Raw genomic sequence first — 21,025 nt, 5'->3', positions numbered from 1 at the left:
TACTCTGGCCTAATAGCTAAGGTCTTAGACTTGTACTCTGGCCTAATGGTTAAGGTCTTAACTCTTACTCTGGCCTAATAGCTAAGGTATTAGACTCGTACTCTGGCCTATTGTTTAAGGTCTTAAATCTTACTCTGGCCTACTGGTTAAGGTCTTAACTCTTACTCTGGCCTAATAGCTAAGGTCTTAGACTCATACTCTGGCCTACTGGTTAAGGTCTTAACTCTTACTCTGGACTAATAGCTAAGGTCTTAACTCTTACTCTGTCCTACTCGTTAAGGTCTTAACTCTTACTCTGGCCTAATGGTTAAGGTCAAAACTCTTACTCTGGCCTAATAACTAAGGTCTTAGACTCACTCTCTGGCCTAATGGTTAAGGTCTTAACTCTTACTCTGGCCTAATAGCTAAGGTCTTAACTCTTACTCTGGCCTAATAGCTAAGGTCTTAGACTCGTACTCTGGCCTACTGGTTAAGGTCTTAACTCTTACTCTGGCCTAATATCTAAGGTCTTAACTCTTACTCTGGCCTACTGGTTAAGGTCTTTACTCTTACTCTGGCCTAATAGCTAAGGTCTTAGACTCGTACTCTGGCCTAATGGTTAAGGTCTTAACTCTTACTCTGGCCTAATAGCTAATGTCTTAGACTCGTGCTATGGCCTACAGGTTAAGGACTTAACTCTTACTCTGGCCTAATAGCTAAGGTCTTAGACTCGTACTATGGCCTACAGGTTAAGGTGTTAACTCTTACTCAGGCCTAATAGCTAAGGTCTTAGACTCGTATTCTGGCCTAATGGTTAAGGTCTTAACTCTTACTCTGGCCTAATAGCTAAGGTCTTAGACTCGTAGTCTGGCCTAATAGCTAAGGTCTTAACTCTTACTCTGGCCTAATAGCTAAGGTCTTAGACTCGTACTCTGGCCTAATGGTTAAGGTCATAACTCTTATTCTGGCCTAATAGCTAAGGTCTTAACTCTTACTCTGGCCTAATAGCTAAGGTCTTAGACTCGTACTCTGTCCTAATAGCTAAGGTCTTAGACTCGTACTCTGGCCTGATAGCTAAGGTCTTAACTCTCACTCTGGCCTAATAGCTAAGGTCTTAGACTTGTACTCTGGCCTGATAGCTAAGGTCTTAACTCTTACTCTGGCCTAATAGCTAAGGTCTTAGACTTGTACTCTGGCCTAATGGTTAAGGTCTTAACTCTTACTCTGGCCTAATAGCTAAGGTATTAGACTCGTACTCTGGCCTACAGGTTAAGGTCTTAACTCTTACTCTGGCCTAATAGCTAAGGTCTTAACTCTTACTCTGTCCTCCTGGTTAAGGTCTTAACTCTTACTCTGGCCTACTGGTTAAGGTCTTAACTCTTACTCTGGCCTAATAGCTAAGGTCTTAGACTCGTACTATGGCCTAATGGTTAAGGTCAAAACTCTTACTCTGGCCTAATAACTAAGGTCTTAGACTCACTCTCTGGCCTAATGGTTAAGGTCTTAACTCTTACTCTGGCCTAATAGCTAAGGTCTTAACTCTTACTCTGGCCTAATAGCTAAGGTCTTAGACTCGTACTCTGGCCTAAGGGTGAAGGTCTTAACTCTTACTCTGGCCTACAGGTTAAGGTCTTAACTGTTACTCTGGCCTCATAGCTAAGGTCTTAGACTCGAACTCTGGCCTAATGGTTAAGGTCTTAATTCTTACTCTGGCCTAATAGCTAAGGTCTTAGACTCGTACTATGGCCTACAGGTTACGGTCTTAACTCTTACTCTGGCCTACTGGTTAAGGTCTTAACTCTTACTCTGGCCTACTGGTTAAGGTCTTAACTCTTACTCTGGCCTATTGGTTAAGGTCTTAACTCTTACTCTGGCCTAATAGCTAAGGGTCTTAGACTCGTACTCTGGCCTAATGGTTAAGGTCTTAACTCTTACTCTGGCCTACTGGTTAAGGTCTTAGCTCTTACTCTGGCCTAATAGCTAAGGTCTTAGACTCGTACTCTGGCCTAATGGTTAAGGTCTTAACTCTTACTCTGGCCTAATAGCTAAGGTCTTAACTCTTACTCTGGCCTAATAGCTAAGGTCTTAGACTCGTACTGTGGCCTAATGGTTATGGTCTTAACTCTTACTCTGGCCTAATAGCTAAGGTCTTAGACTCGTAATATGGCCTAAAGGTTAAGGTCTTAACTGTTACTCTGGCCTACTGGTTAAGGTCTTAACTCTTACTCTGGCCTAATAGCTAAGGTCTTAGACTCGTACTCTGGCCTAATGGTTAAGGTCATAACTCTTATTTTGGCCTAATAGCTAAGGTCTTAACTCTTACTCTGGCCTAATAGCTAAGGTCTTAGACTCGTACTCTGTCCTAATAGCTAAGGTCTTAGACTCGTACTCTGGCCTGATAGCTAAGGTCTTAACTCTCACTCTGGCCTAATAGCTAAGGTCTTAGACTTGTACTCTGGCCTGATAGCTAAGGTCTTAACTCTTACTCTGGCCTAATAGCTAAGGTCTTAGACTCGTACTATGGCCTACTGGTTAAGGTCTTAACTCTTACTCTGGCCTACTGGTTAAGGTCTTAACTCTTACTCTGGGATATTGGTTAAGGTCTTAACTCTTACTCTGGCCTAATGGTTAAGGTCTTAGACTCATACTCTGGCCTAATGGTTAAGGTCTTAACTCTTACTCTGGCCTACTGGTTAAGGTCTTAACTCTTACTCTGGCCTAATAGCTAAGGTCTTAGACTCGTACTCTGGCCTAATGGTTAAGGTCTTAACTCTTACTCTGGCCTAATAGCTAAGGTCTTAACTCTTACTCTGGCCTAATAGCTAAGGTCTTAGACTCGTACTCTGGCCTACTGGTTAAGGTCTTAACTCTTACTCTGGCCTAATAGCTAAGGTCTTAGACTCATACTCTCGCATAATAGCTAAGGTCTTAGTCTCGTACACTGGCCTAATAGCTAAGATCTTAACTCTTACTCTGGCCTAATAGCTAAGGTCTTAGACTCGTACTCTGGCCTAATGGTTAAGGTCTTAACTCTTGCTCTGGCCTAATAGCTAAGGTCTTAGACTCGTACTCTGGCCTACTAGCTAAGGTCTTAACTCTTACTCTGGCCTGCTGGTTAAGGTCTTAACTCTTACTATGGCCTATTGTTTAAGGTCTTAAATCTTACTCTGGCCTACTGGTTAAGATCTTAACTCTTACTCTGGCCTACTGGTTAAGGTCTTAACTCTTACTCTGGCCTAATAGCTAAGGTCTTAGACTCATACTCTGGCCTAATGGTTAAGGTCTTAACTCTTACTCTGGACTAATAGCTAAGGTCTTAGACTCGTACTCTGGCCTACTGGTTAAGGTCTTAACTCTTACTCTGGCCTAATATCTAAGGTCTTAACTCTTACTCTGGCGTACTGGCTAAGGTCTTTACTCTTACTCTGGCCTAATAGCTAAGGTCTTAGACTCGTACTCTGGCCTAATGGTTAAGGTCTTAACTCTTACTCTGTCCTAATAGCTAATGTTTTATACTCGTGCTATGGCCTACAGGTTAAGGACTTAACTCTTACTCTGGCCTAATAGCTAAGGTCTTAGACTTGTACTATGGCCTACAGGTTAAGGTCTTAACTCTTACTCAGGCCTAATAGCTAAGGTCTTAGACTCGTACTCTGGCCTAATGGTTAAGGTCTTAACTCTTACTCTGGCCTAATAGCTAAGGTCTTAGACTCGTAGTCTGGCCTAATAGCTAAGGTCTTAGACTCGTACTCTGGCCTACAGGTTAAGGTCTTAACTCTTACTCTGGCCTAATAGCTAAGGTCTTAACTCTTACTCTGGCCTAATAGCTAAGGTCTTACACTCGTACTCTGGCCTAATGGTTAAGGTCTTAACTCTTACGCTGGCCTAATAGCTAAGGTCTTAGACTCGTACTCTGGCCTAATGGTTAAGGTCATAACTCTTATTCTGGCCTAATAGCTAAGGTCTTAACTCTTACTCTGGCCTAATAGCTAATGTCTTAGACTCGTACTCTGTCCTAATAGCTAAGGTCTTAGACTCGTACTCTGGCCTGATAGCTAAGGTCTTAACTCTCACTCTGGCCTAATAGCTAAGGTCTTAGACTTGTACTCTGGCCTGATAGCTAAGGTCTTAACTCTTACTCTGGCCTAATAGCTAAGGTCTTAGACTTGTACTCTGGCCTAATGGTTAAGGTCTTAACTCTTACTCTGGCCTAATAGCTAAGGTATTAGACTCGTACTCTGGCCTACAGGTTAAGGTCTTAACTCTTACTCTGGCCTAATAGCTAAGGTCTTAACTCGTACTCTGTCCTCCTGGTTAAGGTCTTAACTCTTACTCTGGCCTACTGGTTAAGGTCTTAACTCTTACTCTGGCCTAATAGCTAATGTCTTAGACTCGTACTATGGCCTAATGGTTAAGGTCAAAACTCTTACTCTGGCCTAATAACTAAGGTCTTAGACTCACACTCTGGCCTAATGGTTAAGGTCTTAACTCTTACTCTGGCCTAATAGATAAGGTCTTAACTCTTACTCTGGCCTAATAGCTAAGGTCTTAGACTCGTACTCTGGCCTAATGGTTAAGGTCTTAACTCTTACTCTGGCCTACAGGTTAAGGTCTTAACACTTACTCTGGCCTAATAGCTAAGGTCTTAGACTCGAACTCTGGCCAAATGGTTAAGGTCTTAATTCTTACTCTGGCCTAATAGCTAAGGTCTTAGACTCGTACTATGGCCTACAGGTTAAGGTCTTAACTCTTACTCTGGCCTACTGGTTAAGGTCTTAACTCTTACTCTGGCCTACTGGTTAAGGTCTTAACTCTTACTCTGGCCTATTGGTTAAGGTCTTAACTCTTACTCTGGCCTAATAGCTAAGGTCTTAGACTCGTACTCTGGCCTAATGGTTAAGGTCTTAACTCTTACTCTGGCCTACTGGTTAAGGTCTTAGCTCTTACTCTGGCCTAATAGCTAAGGTCTTAGACTCGTACTCTGGCCTAATGGTTAAGGTCTTAACTCTAACTCTGGCCTAATAGCTAAGGTCTTAACTCTTACTCTGGCCTAATAGCTAAGGTCTTAGACTTGTACTCTGGCCTACTGGTTAAGGTCTTAACTCTTACTCTGGCCTAATAGCTAAGGTCTTAGACTCATACTCTGGCATAATAGCTAAGGTCTTAGACTCGTACACTGGCCTAATAGCTACGGTCTTAACTCTTACTCTGGCCTAATAGCTAAGGTCTTAGACTCGTACTCTGGCCTACTGGTTAAGGTCTTAACTCTTGCTCTGGCCTAATAGCTAAGGTCTTAGACTCGTACTCTGGCCTAATGGTTAAGGTCTTAACTCTTACTCTGGCCTAATAGCTAATGTCTTAGACTCGTGCTATGGCCTACAGGTTAAGGACTTAACTCTTACTCTGGCCTAATAGCTAAGGTCTTAGACTCGTACTATGGCCTACAGGTTAAGGTCTTAACTCTTACTCAGGCCTAATAGCTAAGGTCTTAGACTCGTATTCTGGCCTAATGGTTAAGGTCTTAACTCTTACTCTGGCCTAATAGCTAAGGTCTTAGACTCGTAGTCTGGCCTAATAGCTAAGGTCTTAACTCTTACTCTGGCCTAATAGCTAAGGTCTTAGACTCGTACTCTGGCCTAATGGTTAAGGTCATAACTCTTATTCTGGCCTAATAGCTAAGGTCTTAACTCTTACTCTGGCCTAATAGCTAAGGTCTTAGACTCGTACTCTGTCCTAATAGCTAAGGTCTTAGACTCGTACTCTGGCCTGATAGCTAAGGTCTTAACTCTCACTCTGGCCTAATAGCTAAGGTCTTAGACTTGTACTCTGGCCTGATAGCTAAGGTCTTAACTCTTACTCTGGCCTAATAGCTAAGGTCTTAGACTTGTACTCTGGCCTAATGGTTAAGGTCTTAACTCTTACTCTGGCCTAATAGCTAAGGTATTAGACTCGTACTCTGGCCTATTGTTTAAGGTCTTAAATCTTACTCTGGCCTACTGGTTAAGGTCTTAACTCTTACTCTGGCCTAATAGCTAAGGTCTTAGACTCATACTCTGGCCTACTGGTTAAGGTCTTAACTCTTACTCTGGACTAATAGCTAAGGTCTTAACTCTTACTCTGTCCTACTCGTTAAGGTCTTAACTCTTACTCTGGCCTAATGGTTAAGGTCAAAACTCTTACTCTGGCCTAATAACTAAGGTCTTAGACTCACTCTCTGGCCTAATGGTTAAGGTCTTAACTCTTACTCTGGCCTAATAGCTAAGGTCTTAACTCTTACTCTGGCCTAATAGCTAAGGTCTTAGACTCGTACTCTGGCCTACTGGTTAAGGTCTTAACTCTTGCTCTGGCCTAATAGCTAAGGTCTTAGACTCGTACTCTGGCCTAATGGTTAAGGTCTTAACTCTTACTCTGGCCTAATAGCTAATGTCTTAGACTCGTGCTATGGCCTACAGGTTAAGGACTTAACTCTTACTCTGGCCTAATAGCTAAGGTCTTAGACTCGTACTATGGCCTACAGGTTAAGGTCTTAACTCTTACTCAGGCCTAATAGCTAAGGTCTTAGACTCGTACTCTGGCCTAATAGCTAAGGTCTTAGACTCTTACTCTGGCCTAATAGCTAAGGTCTTAACTCTTACTCTGGCCTAATGGTTAAGGTCTTAACTCTTACTCTGGCCTAATAGCTAAGGTCTTAGGCTTGTACTCTGACCTACAGGTTAAGGTCTTAACTCTTACTCTGGCCTAATAGCTAAGGTCTTAACTCTTACTCTGTCCTACTCGTTAAGGTCTTAACTCTTACTCTGGCCTACTGGTTAAGGTCTTAACTCTTACTCTGGCCTAATAGCTAAGGTCTTGGACTCGTACTCTGACCTAATGGTTAAGGTCTTAACTCTTACACTGGCCTACAGGTTAAGGTCTTAACTCTTACTCTGGCCTAATAGCTAAGGTCTTAGACTCGTACTGTGGCCTAATGGTGATGGTCTTAACTCTTACTCTGGCCTAATAGCTAAGGTCTTAGACTCGTACTATGGCCTACAGGTTAAGGTCTTAACTGTTACTCTGGCCTACTGGTTAAGGTCTTAACTCTTACTCTGGCCTACTGGTTAAGGTCTTAACTCTTACTCTGGCCTAATATCTAAGGTCTTAACTTTTACTCTGGCCTACTGGTTAAGGTCTTAACTCTTACTGTGGCCTACTGTTAAGGTCTTAACTCTTACTCTGGCCTAATAGCTAAGGTCTTAGACTCGTACTCTGGCCTAATGGTTAAGGACTTAACTCTTACTCTGGCCTAATAGCTAAGGTTTTAGACTCCTACTCTGGCCTAATAGCTAAGGTCTTAGACTCGTATTCTGGCATACAGGTTAAGGTCTTAACTCTTACTCTGGCCTAATAGCTAAGGTCTTAACTCTTACTCTGGCCTAATAGCTAAGGTCGTAGACTCGTACTCTGGCCTAATGGTTAATGCCGTAACTCTTATTCTGGCCTAATAGCTAAGGTCTTAACTCTTACTCTGGCCTAATAGCTAAGGTCTTAGACTCGTACTCTGGCCTACTGGTTAAGGTCTTAACTCTTACTCTGGCCTAATAGCTAAGGTCTTAGACTCGTACTCTGGCCTAATAGCTAAGGTCTTAGACTCGTACTCTGGCCTAATAGCTAAGGTCTTAACTCTTACTCTGGCCTAATGGTTAAGGTCTTAACTCTTACTCTGGCCTAATAGCTAAGGTCTTAGGCTCGTACTCTGACCTACAGGTTAAGGTCTTAACTCTTACTCTGGCCTAATAGCTAAGGTCTTAACTCTTACTCTGTCCTACTCGTTAAGGTCTTAACTCTTACTCTGGCCTACTGGTTAAGGTCTTAACTCTTACTCTGGCCTAATAGCTAAGGTCTTGGACTCGTACTCTGACCTAATGGTTAAGGTCTTAACTCTTACACTGGCCTACAGGTTAAGGTCTTAACTCTTATTCTGGCCTAATAGCTAAGGTCTTAGACTCGTACTGTGGCCTAATGGTGATGGTCTTAACTCTTACTCTGGCCTAATAGCTAAGGTCTTAGACTCGTACTATGGCCTACAGGTTAAGGTCTTAACTGTTACTCTGGCCTACTAGTTAAGGTCTTAACTCTTACTCTGGCCTACTGGTTAAGGTCTTAACTCTTACTCTGGGCTATTGGTTAAGGTCTTAACTCTTACTCTGGCCTAATGGTTAAGGTCTTAGACTCATACTCTGGCCTAATGGTTAAGGTCTTAACTCTTACTCTGGCCTACTGGTTAAGGTCTTAACTCTTACTCTGGCCTAATAGCTAAGGTCTTAGACTCGTACTCTGGCCTAATGGTTAAGGTCTTAACTCTTACTCTGGCCTAATAGCTAAGGTCTTAACTCTTACTCTGGCCTAATAGCTAAGGTCTTAGACTCGTACTCTGGCCTACTGGTTAAGGTCTTAACTCTTACTCTGGCCTAATAGCTAAGGTCTTAGACTCATACCCTCGCATAATAACTAAGGTCTTAGTCTCGTACACTGGCCTAATAGCTAAGGTCTTAACTCTTACTCTGGCCTAATAGCTAAGGTCTTAGACTCGTACTCTGGCCTAATGGTTAAGGTCTTAACTCTTGCTCTGGCCTAATAGCTAAGGTCTTAGACTCGTACTCTGGCCTACTAGCTAAGGTCTTAACTCTTACTCTGGCCTACTGGTTAAGGTCTTAACTCTTACTTTGGCCTATTGTTTAAGGTCTTAAATCTTACTCTGGCCTACTGGTTAAGGTCTTAACTCTTACTCTGGCCTAATAGCTAAGGTCTTAGACTCATACTCTGGCCTACTGGTTAAGGTCTTAACTCTTACTCTGGACTAATAGCTAAGGTCTTAACTCTTACTCTGTCCTACTCGTTAAGGTCTTAACTCTTACTCTGGCCTACTGGTTAAGGTCTTAACTCTTACTCTGGCCTAATAGCTAAGGTCTTAGACTCACTCTCTGGCCTAATGTTTAAGGTCTTAACTCTTACTCTGGCCTAATAGCTAAGGTCTTAACTCTTACTCTGGCCTAATAGCTAAGGTCTTAGACTCGTACTCTGGCCTACTGGTTAAGGTCTTAACTCTTACTCTGGCCTAATATCTAAGGTCTTAACTCTTACTCTGGCCTACTGGTTAAGGTCTTTACTCTTACTCTGGCCTAATAGCTAAGGTCTTAGACTCGTATTCTGGCCTAATGGTTAAGGTCTTAACTCTTACTCTGGCCTAATAGCTAAGGTCTTAGACTCGTAGTCTGGCCTAATAGCTAAGGTCTTAACTCTTACTCTGGCCTAATAGCTAAGGTCTTAGACTCGTACTCTGGCCTAATGGTTAAGGTCATAACTCTTATTCTGGCCTAATAGCTAAGGTCTTAACTCTTACTCTGGCCTAATAGCTAAGGTCTTAGACTCGTACTCTGTCCTAATAGCTAAGGTCTTAGACTCGTACTCTGGCCTGATAGCTAAGGTCTTAACTCTCACTCTGGCCTAATAGCTAAGGTCTTAGACTTGTACTCTGGCCTGATAGCTAAGGTCTTAACTCTTACTCTGGCCTAATAGCTAAGGTCTTAGACTTGTACTCTGGCCTAATGGTTAAGGTCTTAACTCTTACTCTGGCCTAATAGCTAAGGTATTAGACTCGTACTCTGGCCTATTGTTTAAGGTCTTAAATCTTACTCTGGCCTACTGGTTAAGGTCTTAACTCTTACTCTGGCCTAATAGCTAAGGTCTTAGACTCATACTCTGGCCTACTGGTTAAGGTCTTAACTCTTACTCTGGACTAATAGCTAAGGTCTTAACTCTTACTCTGTCCTACTCGTTAAGGTCTTAACTCTTACTCTGGCCTAATGGTTAAGGTCAAAACTCTTACTCTGGCCTAATAACTAAGGTCTTAGACTCACTCTCTGGCCTAATGGTTAAGGTCTTAACTCTTACTCTGGCCTAATAGCTAAGGTCTTAACTCTTACTCTGGCCTAATAGCTAAGGTCTTAGACTCGTACTCTGGCCTACTGGTTAAGGTCTTAACTCTTACTCTGGCCTAATATCTAAGGTCTTAACTCTTACTCTGGCCTACTGGTTAAGGTCTTTACTCTTACTCTGGCCTAATAGCTAAGGTCTTAGACTCGTACTCTGGCCTAATGGTTAAGGTCTTAACTCTTACTCTGGCCTAATAGCTAATGTCTTAGACTCGTGCTATGGCCTACAGGTTAAGGACTTAACTCTTACTCTGGCCTAATAGCTAAGGTCTTAGACTCGTACTATGGCCTACAGGTTAAGGTCTTAACTCTTACTCAGGCCTAATAGCTAAGGTCTTAGACTCGTATTCTGGCCTAATGGTTAAGGTCTTAACTCTTACTCTGGCCTAATAGCTAAGGTCTTAGACTCGTAGTCTGGCCTAATAGCTAAGGTCTTAACTCTTACTCTGGCCTAATAGCTAAGGTCTTAGACTCGTACTCTGGCCTAATGGTTAAGGTCATAACTCTTATTCTGGCCTAATAGCTAAGGTCTTAACTCTTACTCTGGCCTAATAGCTAAGGTCTTAGACTCGTACTCTGTCCTAATAGCTAAGGTCTTAGACTCGTACTCTGGCCTGATAGCTAAGGTCTTAACTCTCACTCTGGCCTAATAGCTAAGTTCTTAGACTTGTACTCTGGCCTGATAGCTAAGGTCTTAACTCTTACTCTGGCCTAATAGCTAAGGTCTTAGACTTGTACTCTGGCCTAATGGTTAAGGTCTTAACTCTTACTCTGGCCTAATAGCTAAGGTATTAGACTCGTACTCTGGCCTACAGGTTAAGGTCTTAACTCTTACTCTGGCCTAATAGCTAAGGTCTTAACTCTTACTCTGTCCTCCTGGTTAAGGTCTTAACTCTTACTCTGGCCTACTGGTTAAGGTCTTAACTCTTACTCTGGCCTAATAGCTAAGGTCTTAGACTCGTACTATGGCCTAATGGTTAAGGTCAAAACTCTTACTCTGGCCTAATAACTAAGGTCTTAGACTCACTCTCTGGCCTAATGGTTAAGGTCTTAACTCTTACTCTGGCCTAATAGCTAAGGTCTTAACTCTTACTCTGGCCTAATAGCTAAGGTCTTAGACTCGTACTCTGGCCTAATGGTGAAGGTCTTAACTCTTACTCTGGCCTACAGGTTAAGGTCTTAACTGTTACTCTGGCCTCATAGCTAAGGTCTTAGACTCGAACTCTGGCCTAATGGTTAAGGTCTTAATTCTTACTCTGGCCTAATAGCTCAGGTCTTAGACTCGTACTATGGCCTACAGGTTACGGTCTTAACTCTTACTCTGGCCTACTGGTTAAGGTCTTAACTCTTACTCTGGCCTACTGGTTAAGGTCTTAACTCTTACTCTGGCCTATTGGTTAAGGTCTTAACTCTTACTCTGGCCTAATAGCTAAGGGTCTTAGACTCGTACTCTGGCCTAATGGTTAAGGTCTTAACTCTTACTCTGGCCTACTGGTTAAGGTCTTAGCTCTTACTCTGGCCTAATAGCTAAGGTCTTAGACTCGTACTCTGGCCTAATGGTTAAGGTCTTAACTCTTACTCTGGCCTAATAGCTAAGGTCTTAACTCTTACTCTGGCCTAATAGCTAAGGTCTTAGACTCGTACTGTGGCCTAATGGTTATGGTCTTAACTCTTACTCTGGCCTAATAGCTAAGGTCTTAGAATCGTAATATGGCCTAAAGGTTAAGGTCTTAACTGTTACTCTGGCCTACTGGTTAAGGTCTTAACTCTTACTCTGGCCTAATAGCTAAGGTCTTAGACTCGTACTCTGGCCTAATGGTTAAGGTCATAACTCTTATTTTGGCCTAATAGCTAAGGTCTTAACTCTTACTCTGGCCTAATAGCTAAGGTCTTAGACTCGTACTCTGTCCTAATAGCTAAGGTCTTAGACTCGTACTCTGGCCTGATAGCTAAGGTCTTAACTCTCACTCTGGCCTAATAGCTAAGGTCTTAGACTTGTACTCTGGCCTGATAGCTAAGGTCTTAACTCTTACTCTGGCCTAATAGCTAAGGTCTTAGACTCGTACTATGGCCTACTGGTTAAGGTCTTAACTCTTACTCTGGCCTACTGGTTAAGGTCTTAACTCTTACTCTGGGCTATTGGTTAAGGTCTTAACTCTTACTCTGGCCTAATGGTTAAGGTCTTAGACTCATACTCTGGCCTAATGGTTAAGGTCTTAACTCTTACTCTGGCCTACTGGTTAAGGTCTTAACTCTTACTCTGGCCTAATAGCTAAGGTCTTAGACTCGTACTCTGGCCTAATGGTTAAGGTCTTAACTCTTACTCTGGCCTAATAGCTAAGGTCTTAACTCTTACTCTGGCCTAATAGCTAAGGTCTTAGACTCGTACTCTGGCCTACTGGTTAAGGTCTTAACTCTTACTCTGGCCTAATAGCTAAGGTCTTAGACTCATACTCTCGCATAATAGCTAAGGTCTTAGTCTCGTACACTGGCCTAATAGCTAAGATCTTAACTCTTACTCTGGCCTAATAGCTAAGGTCTTAGACTCGTACTCTGGCCTAATGGTTAAGGTCTTAACTCTTGCTCTGGCCTAATAGCTAAGGTCTTAGACTCGTACTCTGGCCTACTAGCTAAGGTCTTAACTCTTACTCTGGCCTACTGGTTAAGGTCTTAACTCTTACTCTGGCCTAATAGCTAAGGTCTTAGACTCACTCTCTGGCCTAATGTTTAAGGTCTTAACTCTTACTCTGGCCTAATAGCTAAGGTCTTAACTCTTACTCTGGCCTAATAGCTAAGGTCTTAGACTCGTACTCTGGCCTACTGGTTAAGGTCTTAACTCTTACTCTGGCCTAATATCTAAGGTCTTAACTCTTACTCTGGCCTACTGGTTAAGGTCTTTACTCTTACTCTGGCCTAATAGCTAAGGTCTTAGACTCGTATTCTGGCCTAATGGTTAAGGTCTTAACTCTTACTCTGGCCTAATAGCTAAGGTCTTAGACTCGTAGTCTGGCCTAATAGCTAAGGTCTTAACTCTTACTCTGGCCTAATAGCTAAGGTCTTAGACTCGTACTCTGGCCTAATGGTTAAGGTCATAACTCTTATTCTGGCCTAATAGCTAAGGTCTTAACTCTTACTCTGGCCTAATAGCTAAGGTCTTAGACTCGTACTCTGTCCTAATAGCTAAGGTCTTAGACTCGTACTCTGGCCTGATAGCTAAGGTCTTAACTCTCACTCTGGCCTAATAGCTAAGGTCTTAGACTTGTACTCTGGCCTGATAGCTAAGGTCTTAACTCTTACTCTGGCCTAATAGCTAAGGTCTTAGACTTGTACTCTGGCCTAATGGTTAAGGTCTTAACTCTTACTCTGGCCTAATAGCTAAGGTATTAGACTCGTACTCTGGCCTATTGTTTAAGGTCTTAAATCTTACTCTGGCCTACTGGTTAAGGTCTTAACTCTTACTCTGGCCTAATAGCTAAGGTCTTAGACTCATACTCTGGCCTACTGGTTAAGGTCTTAACTCTTACTCTGGACTAATAGCTAAGGTCTTAACTCTTACTCTGTCCTACTCGTTAAGGTCTTAACTCTTACTCTGGCCTAATGGTTAAGGTCAAAACTCTTACTCTGGCCTAATAACTAAGGTCTTAGACTCACTCTCTGGCCTAATGGTTAAGGTCTTAACTCTTACTCTGGCCTAATAGCTAAGGTCTTAACTCTTACTCTGGCCTAATAGCTAAGGTCTTAGACTCGTACTCTGGCCTACTGGTTAAGGTCTTAACTCTTACTCTGGCCTAATATCTAAGGTCTTAACTCTTACTCTGGCCTACTGGTTAAGGTCTTTACTCTTACTCTGGCCTAATAGCTAAGGTCTTAGACTCGTACTCTGGCCTAATGGTTAAGGTCTTAACTCTTACTCTGGCCTAATAGCTAATGTCTTAGACTCGTGCTATGGCCTACAGGTTAAGGACTTAACTCTTACTCTGGCCTAATAGCTAAGGTCTTAGACTCGTACTATGGCCTACAGGTTAAGGTCTTAACTCTTACTCAGGCCTAATAGCTAAGGTCTTAGACTCGTATTCTGGCCTAATGGTTAAGGTCTTAACTCTTACTCTGGCCTAATAGCTAAGGTCTTAGACTCGTAGTCTGGCCTAATAGCTAAGGTCTTAACTCTTACTCTGGCCTAATAGCTAAGGTCTTAGACTCGTACTCTGGCCTAATGGTTAAGGTCATAACTCTTATTCTGGCCTAATAGCTAAGGTCTTAACTCTTACTCTGGCCTAATAGCTAAGGTCTTAGACTCGTACTCTGTCCTAATAGCTAAGGTCTTAGACTCGTACTCTGGCCTGATAGCTAAGGTCTTAACTCTCACTCTGGCCTAATAGCTAAGGTCTTAGACTTGTACTCTGGCCTGATAGCTAAGGTCTTAACTCTTACTCTGGCCTAATAGCTAAGGTCTTAGACTTGTACTCTGGCCTAATGGTTAAGGTCTTAACTCTTACTCTGGCCTAATAGCTAAGGTATTAGACTCGTACTCTGGCCTACAGGTTAAGGTCTTAACTCTTACTCTGGCCTAATAGCTAAGGTCTTAACTCTTACTCTGTCCTCCTGGTTAAGGTCTTAACTCTTACTCTGGCCTACTGGTTAAGGTCTTAACTCTTACTCTGGCCTAATAGCTAAGGTCTTAGACTCGTACTATGGCCTAATGGTTAAGGTCAAAACTCTTACTCTGGCCTAATAACTAAGGTCTTAGACTCACTCTCTGGCCTAATGGTTAAGGTCTTAACTCTTACTCTGGCCTAATAGCTAAGGTCTTAACTCTTACTCTGGCCTAATAGCTAAGGTCTTAGACTCGTACTCTGGCCTAATGGTGAAGGTCTTAACTCTTACTCTGGCCTACAGGTTAAGGTCTTAACTGTTACTCTGGCCTCATAGCTAAGGTCTTAGACTCGAACTCTGGCCTAATGGTTAAGGTCTTAATTCTTACTCTGGCCTAATAGCTCAGGTCTTAGACTCGTACTATGGCCTACAGGTTACGGTCTTAACTCTTACTCTGGCCTACTGGTTAAGGTCTTAACTCTTACTCTGGCCTACTGGTTAAGGTCTTAACTCTTACTCTGGCCTATTGGTTAAGGTCTTAACTCTTACTCTGGCCTAATAGCTAAGGGTCTTAGACTCGTACTCTGGCCTAATGGTTAAGGTCTTAACTCTTACTCTGGCCTACTGGTTAAGGTCTTAGCTCTTACTCTGGCCTAATAGCTAAGGTCTTAGACTCGTACTCTGGCCTAATGGTTAAGGTCTTAACTCTTACTCTGGCCTAATAGCTAAGGTCTTAACTCTTACTCTGGCCTAATAGCTAAGGTCTTAGACTCGTACTGTGGCCTAATGGTTATGGTCTTAACTCTTACTCTGGCCTAATAGCTAAGGTCTTAGAATCGTAATATGGCCTAAAGGTTAAGGTCTTAACTGTTACTCTGGCCTACTGGTTAAGGTCTTAACTCTTACTCTGGCCTAATAGCTAAGGTCTTAGACTCGTACTCTGGCCTAATGGTTAAGGTCATAACTCTTATTTTGGCCTAATAGCTAAGGTCTTAACTCTTACTCTGGCCTAATAGCTAAGGTCTTAGACTCGTACTCTGTCCTAATAGCTAAGGTCTTAGACTCGTACTCTGGCCTGATAGCTAAGGTCTTAACTCTCACTCTGGCCTAATAGCTAAGGTCTTAGACTTGTACTCTGGCCTGATAGCTAAGGTCTTAACTCTTACTCTGGCCTAATAGCTAAGGTCTTAGACTCGTACTATGGCCTACTGGTTAAGGTCTTAACTCTTACTCTGGCCTACTGGTTAAGGTCTTAACTCTTACTCTGGGCTATTGGTTAAGGTCTTAACTCTTACTCTGGCCTAATGGTTAAGGTCTTAGACTCATACTCTGGCCTAATGGTTAAGGTCTTAACTCTTACTCTGGCCTACTGGTTAAGGTCTTAACTCTTACTCTGGCCTAATAGCTAAGGTCTTAGACTCGTACTCTGGCCTAATGGTTAAGGTCTTAACTCTTACTCTGGCCTAATAGCTAAGGTCTTAACTCTTACTCTGGCCTAATAGCTAAGGTCTTAGACTCGTACTCTGGCCTACTGGTTAAGGTCTTAACTCTTACTCTGGCCTAATAGCTAAGGTCTTAGACTCATACTCTCGCATAATAGCTAAGGTCTTAGTCTCGTACACTGGCCTAATAGCTAAGATCTTAACTCTTACTCTGGCCTAATAGCTAAGGTCTTAGACTCGTACTCTGGCCTAATGGTTAAGGTCTTAACTCTTGCTCTGGCCTAATAGCTAAGGTCTTAGACTCGTACTCTGGCCTACTAGCTAAGGTCTTAACTCTTACTCTGGCCTGCTGGTTAAGGTCTTAACTCTTACTATGGCCTATTGTTTAAGGTCTTAAATCTTACTCTGGCCTACTGGTTAAGATCTTAACTCTTACTCTGGCCTACTGGTTAAGGTCTTAACTCTTACTCTGGCCTAATAGCTAAGGTCTTAGACTCATACTCTGGCCTAATGGTTAAGGTCTTAACTCTTACTCTGGACTAATAGCTAAGGTCTTAGACTCGTACTCTGGCCTACTGGTTAAGGTCTTAACTCTTACTCTGGCCTAATATCTAAGGTCTTAACTCTTACTCTGGCGTACTGGCTAAGGTCTTTACTCTTACTCTGGCCTAATAGCTAAGGTCTTAGACTCGTACTCTGGCCTAATGGTTAAGGTCTTAACTCTTACTCTGTCCTAATAGCTAATGTTTTATACTCGTGCTATGGCCTACAGGTTAAGGACTTAACTCTTACTCTGGCCTAATAGCTAAGGTCTTAGACTTGTACTATGGCCTACAGGTTAAGGTCTTAACTCTTACTCAGGCCTAATAGCTAAGGTCTTAGACTCGTACTCTGGCCTAATGGTTAAGGTCTTAACTCTTACTCTGGCCTAATAGCTAAGGTCTTAGACTCGTAGTCTGGTCTAATAGCTAAGGTCTTAGACTCGTACTCTGGCCTACAGGTTAAGGTCTTAACTCTTACTCTGGCCTAATAGCTAAGGTCTTAACTCTTACTCTGGCCTAATAGCTAAGGTCTTACACTCGTACTCTGGCCTAATGGTTAAGGTCTTAACTCTTACGCTGGCCTAATAGCTAAGGTCTTAGACTCGTACTCTGGCCTAATGGTTAAGGTCATAACTCTTATTCTGGCCTAATAGCTAAGGTCTTAACTCTTACTCTGGCCTAATAGCTAATGTCTTAGACTCGTACTCTGTCCTAATAGCTAAGGTCTTAGACTCGTACTCTGGCCTGATAGCTAAGGTCTTAACTCTCACTCTGGCCTAATAGCTAAGGTCTTAGACTTGTACTCTGGCCTGATAGCTAAGGTCTTAACTCTTACTCTGGCCTAATAGCTAAGGTCTTAGACTTGTACTCTGGCCTAATGGTTAAGGTCTTAACTCTTACTCTGGCCTAATAGCTAAGGTATTAGACTCGTACTCTGGCCTACAGGTTAAGGTCTTAACTCTTACTCTGGCCTAATAGCTAAGGTCTTAACTCTTACTCTGTCCTCCTGGTTAAGGTCTTAACTCTTACTCTGGCCTACTGGTTAAGGTCTTAACTCTTACTCTGGCCTAATAGCTAATGTCTTAGACTCGTACTATGGCCTAATGGTTAAGGTCAAAACTCTTACTCTGGCCTAATAACTAAGGTCTTAGACTCACACTCTGGCCTAATGGTTAAGGTCTTAACTCTTACTCTGGCCTAATAGATAAGGTCTTAACTCTTACTCTGGCCTAATAGCTAAGGTCTTAGACTCGTACTCTGGCCTAATGGTTAAGGTCTTAACTCTTACTCTGTCCTACTCGTTAAGGTCTTAACTCTTACTCTGGCCTAATGGTTAAGGTCAAAACTCTTACTCTGGCCTAATAACTAAGGTCTTAGACTCACTCTCTGGCCTAATGGTTAAGGTCTTAACTCTTACTCTGGCCTAATAGCTAAGGTCTTAACTCTTACTCTGGCCTAATAGCTAAGGTCTTAGACTCGTACTCTGGCCTACTGGTTAAGGTCTTAACTCTTACTCTGGCCTAATATCTAAGGTCTTAACTCTTACTCTGGCCTACTGGTTAAGGTCTTTACTCTTACTCTGGCCTAATAGCTAAGGTCTTAGACTCGTACTCTGGCCTAATGGTTAAGGTCTTAACTCTTACTCTGGCCTAATAGCTAATGTCTTAGACTCGTGCTATGGCCTACAGGTTAAGGACTTAACTCTTACTCTGGCCTAATAGCTAAGGTCTTAGACTCGTACTATGGCCTACAGGTTAAGGTCTTAACTCTTACTCAGGCCTAATAGCTAAGGTCTTAGACTCGTATTCTGGCCTAATGGTTAAGGTCTTAACTCTTACTCTGGCCTAATAGCTAAGGTCTTAGACTCGTAGTCTGGCCTAATAGCTAAGGTCTTAACTCTTACTCTGGCCTAATAGCTAAGGTCTTAGACTCGTACTCTGGCCTAATGGTTAAGGTCATAACTCTTATTCTGGCCTAATAGCTAAGGTCTTAACTCTTACTCTGGCCTAATAGCTAAGGTCTTAGACTCGTACTCTGTCCTAATAGCTAAGGTCTTAGACTCGTACTCTGGCCTGATAGCTAAGGTCTTAACTCTCACTCTGGCCTAATAGCTAAGGTCTTAGACTTGTACTCTGGCCTGATAGCTAAGGTCTTAACTCTTACTCTGGCCTAATAGCTAAGGTCTTAGACTTGTACTCTGGCCTAATGGTTAAGGTCTTAACTCTTACTCTGGCCTAATAGCTAAGGTATTAGACTCGTACTCTGGCCTACAGGTTAAGGTCTTAACTCTTACTCTGGCCTAATAGCTAAGGTCTTAACTCTTACTCTGTCCTCCTGGTTAAGGTCTTAACTCTTACTCTGGCCTACTGGTTAAGGTCTTAACTCTTACTCTGGCCTAATAGCTAAGGTCTTAGACTCGTACTATGGCCTAATGGTTAAGGTCAAAACTCTTACTCTGGCCTAATAACTAAGGTCTTAGACTCACTCTCTGGCCTAATGGTTAAGGTCTTAACTCTTACTCTGGCCTAATAGCTAAGGTCTTAACTCTTACTCTGGCCTAATAGCTAAGGTCTTAGACTCGTACTCTGGCCTAATGGTGAAGGTCTTAACTCTTACTCTGGCCTACAGGTTAAGGTCTTAACTGTTACTCTGGCCTCATAGCTAAGGTCTTAGACTCGAACTCTGGCCTAATGGTTAAGGTCTTAATTCTTACTCTGGCCTAATAGCTCAGGTCTTAGACTCGTACTATGGCCTACAGGTTACGGTCTTAACTCTTACTCTGGCCTACTGGTTAAGGTCTTAACTCTTACTCTGGCCTACTGGTTAAGGTCTTAACTCTTACTCTGGCCTATTGGTTAAGGTCTTAACTCTTACTCTGGCCTAATAGCTAAGGGTCTTAGACTCGTACTCTGGCCTAATGGTTAAGGTCTTAACTCTTACTCTGGCCTACTGGTTAAGGTCTTAGCTCTTACTCTGGCCTAATAGCTAAGGTCTTAGACTCGTACTCTGGCCTAATGGTTAAGGTCTTAACTCTTACTCTGGCCTAATAGCTAAGGTCTTAACTCTTACTCTGGCCTAATAGCTAAGGTCTTAGACTCGTACTGTGGCCTAATGGTTATGGTCTTAACTCTTACTCTGGCCTAATAGCTAAGGTCTTAGAATCGTAATATGGCCTAAAGGTTAAGGTCTTAACTGTTACTCTGGCCTACTGGTTAAGGTCTTAACTCTTACTCTGGCCTAATAGCTAAGGTCTTAGACTCGTACTCTGGCCTAATGGTTAAGGTCATAACTCTTATTTTGGCCTAATAGCTAAGGTCTTAACTCTTACTCTGGCCTAATAGCTAAGGTCTTAGACTCGTACTCTGTCCTAATAGCTAAGGTCTTAGACTCGTACTCTGGCCTGATAGCTAAGGTCTTAACTCTCACTCTGGCCTAATAGCTAAGGTCTTAGACTTGTACTCTGGCCTGATAGCTAAGGTCTTAACTCTTACTCTGGCCTAATAGCTAAGGTCTTAGACTCGTACTATGGCCTACTGGTTAAGGTCTTAACTCTTACTCTGGCCTACTGGTTAAGGTCTTAACTCTTACTCTGGGCTATTGGTTAAGGTCTTAACTCTTACTCTGGCCTAATGGTTAAGGTCTTAGACTCATACTCTGGCCTAATGGTTAAGGTCTTAACTCTTACTCTGGCCTACTGGTTAAGGTCTTAACTCTTACTCTGGCCTAATAGCTAAGGTCTTAGACTCGTACTCTGGCCTAATGGTTAAGGTCTTAACTCTTACTCTGGCCTAATAGCTAAGGTCTTAACTCTTACTCTGGCCTAATAGCTAAGGTCTTAGACTCGTACTCTGGCCTACTGGTTAAGGTCTTAACTCTTACTCTGGCCTAATAGCTAAGGTCTTAGACTCATACTCTCGCATAATAGCTAAGGTCTTAGTCTCGTACACTGGCCTAATAGCTAAGATCTTAACTCTTACTCTGGCCTAATAGCTAAGGTCTTAGACTCGTACTCTGGCCTAATGGTTAAGGTCTTAACTCTTGCTCTGGCCTAATAGCTAAGGTCTTAGACTCGTACTCTGGCCTACTAGCTAAGGTCTTAACTCTTACTCTGGCCTGCTGGTTAAGGTCTTAACTCTTACTATGGCCTATTGTTTAAGGTCTTAAATCTTACTCTGGCCTACTGGTTAAGATCTTAACTCTTACTCTGGCCTACTGGTTAAGGTCTTAACTCTTACTCTGGCCTAATAGCTAAGGTCTTAGACTCATACTCTGGCCTAATGGTTAAGGTCTTAACTCTTACTCTGGACTAATAGCTAAGGTCTTAGACTCGTACTCTGGCCTACTGGTTAAGGTCTTAACTCTTACTCTGGCCTAATATCTAAGGTCTTAACTCTTACTCTGGCGTACTGGCTAAGGTCTTTACTCTTACTCTGGCCTAATAGCTAAGGTCTTAGACTCGTACTCTGGCCTAATGGTTAAGGTCTTAACTCTTACT

The sequence above is a fragment of the Triturus cristatus genome, chromosome 7 (assembly GCF_964204655.1).
Source record: "Triturus cristatus chromosome 7, aTriCri1.1, whole genome shotgun sequence".
Taxonomy (NCBI): domain Eukaryota; kingdom Metazoa; phylum Chordata; class Amphibia; order Caudata; family Salamandridae; genus Triturus; species Triturus cristatus.
Note: the sequence above shows the minus strand (reverse complement) of the source record.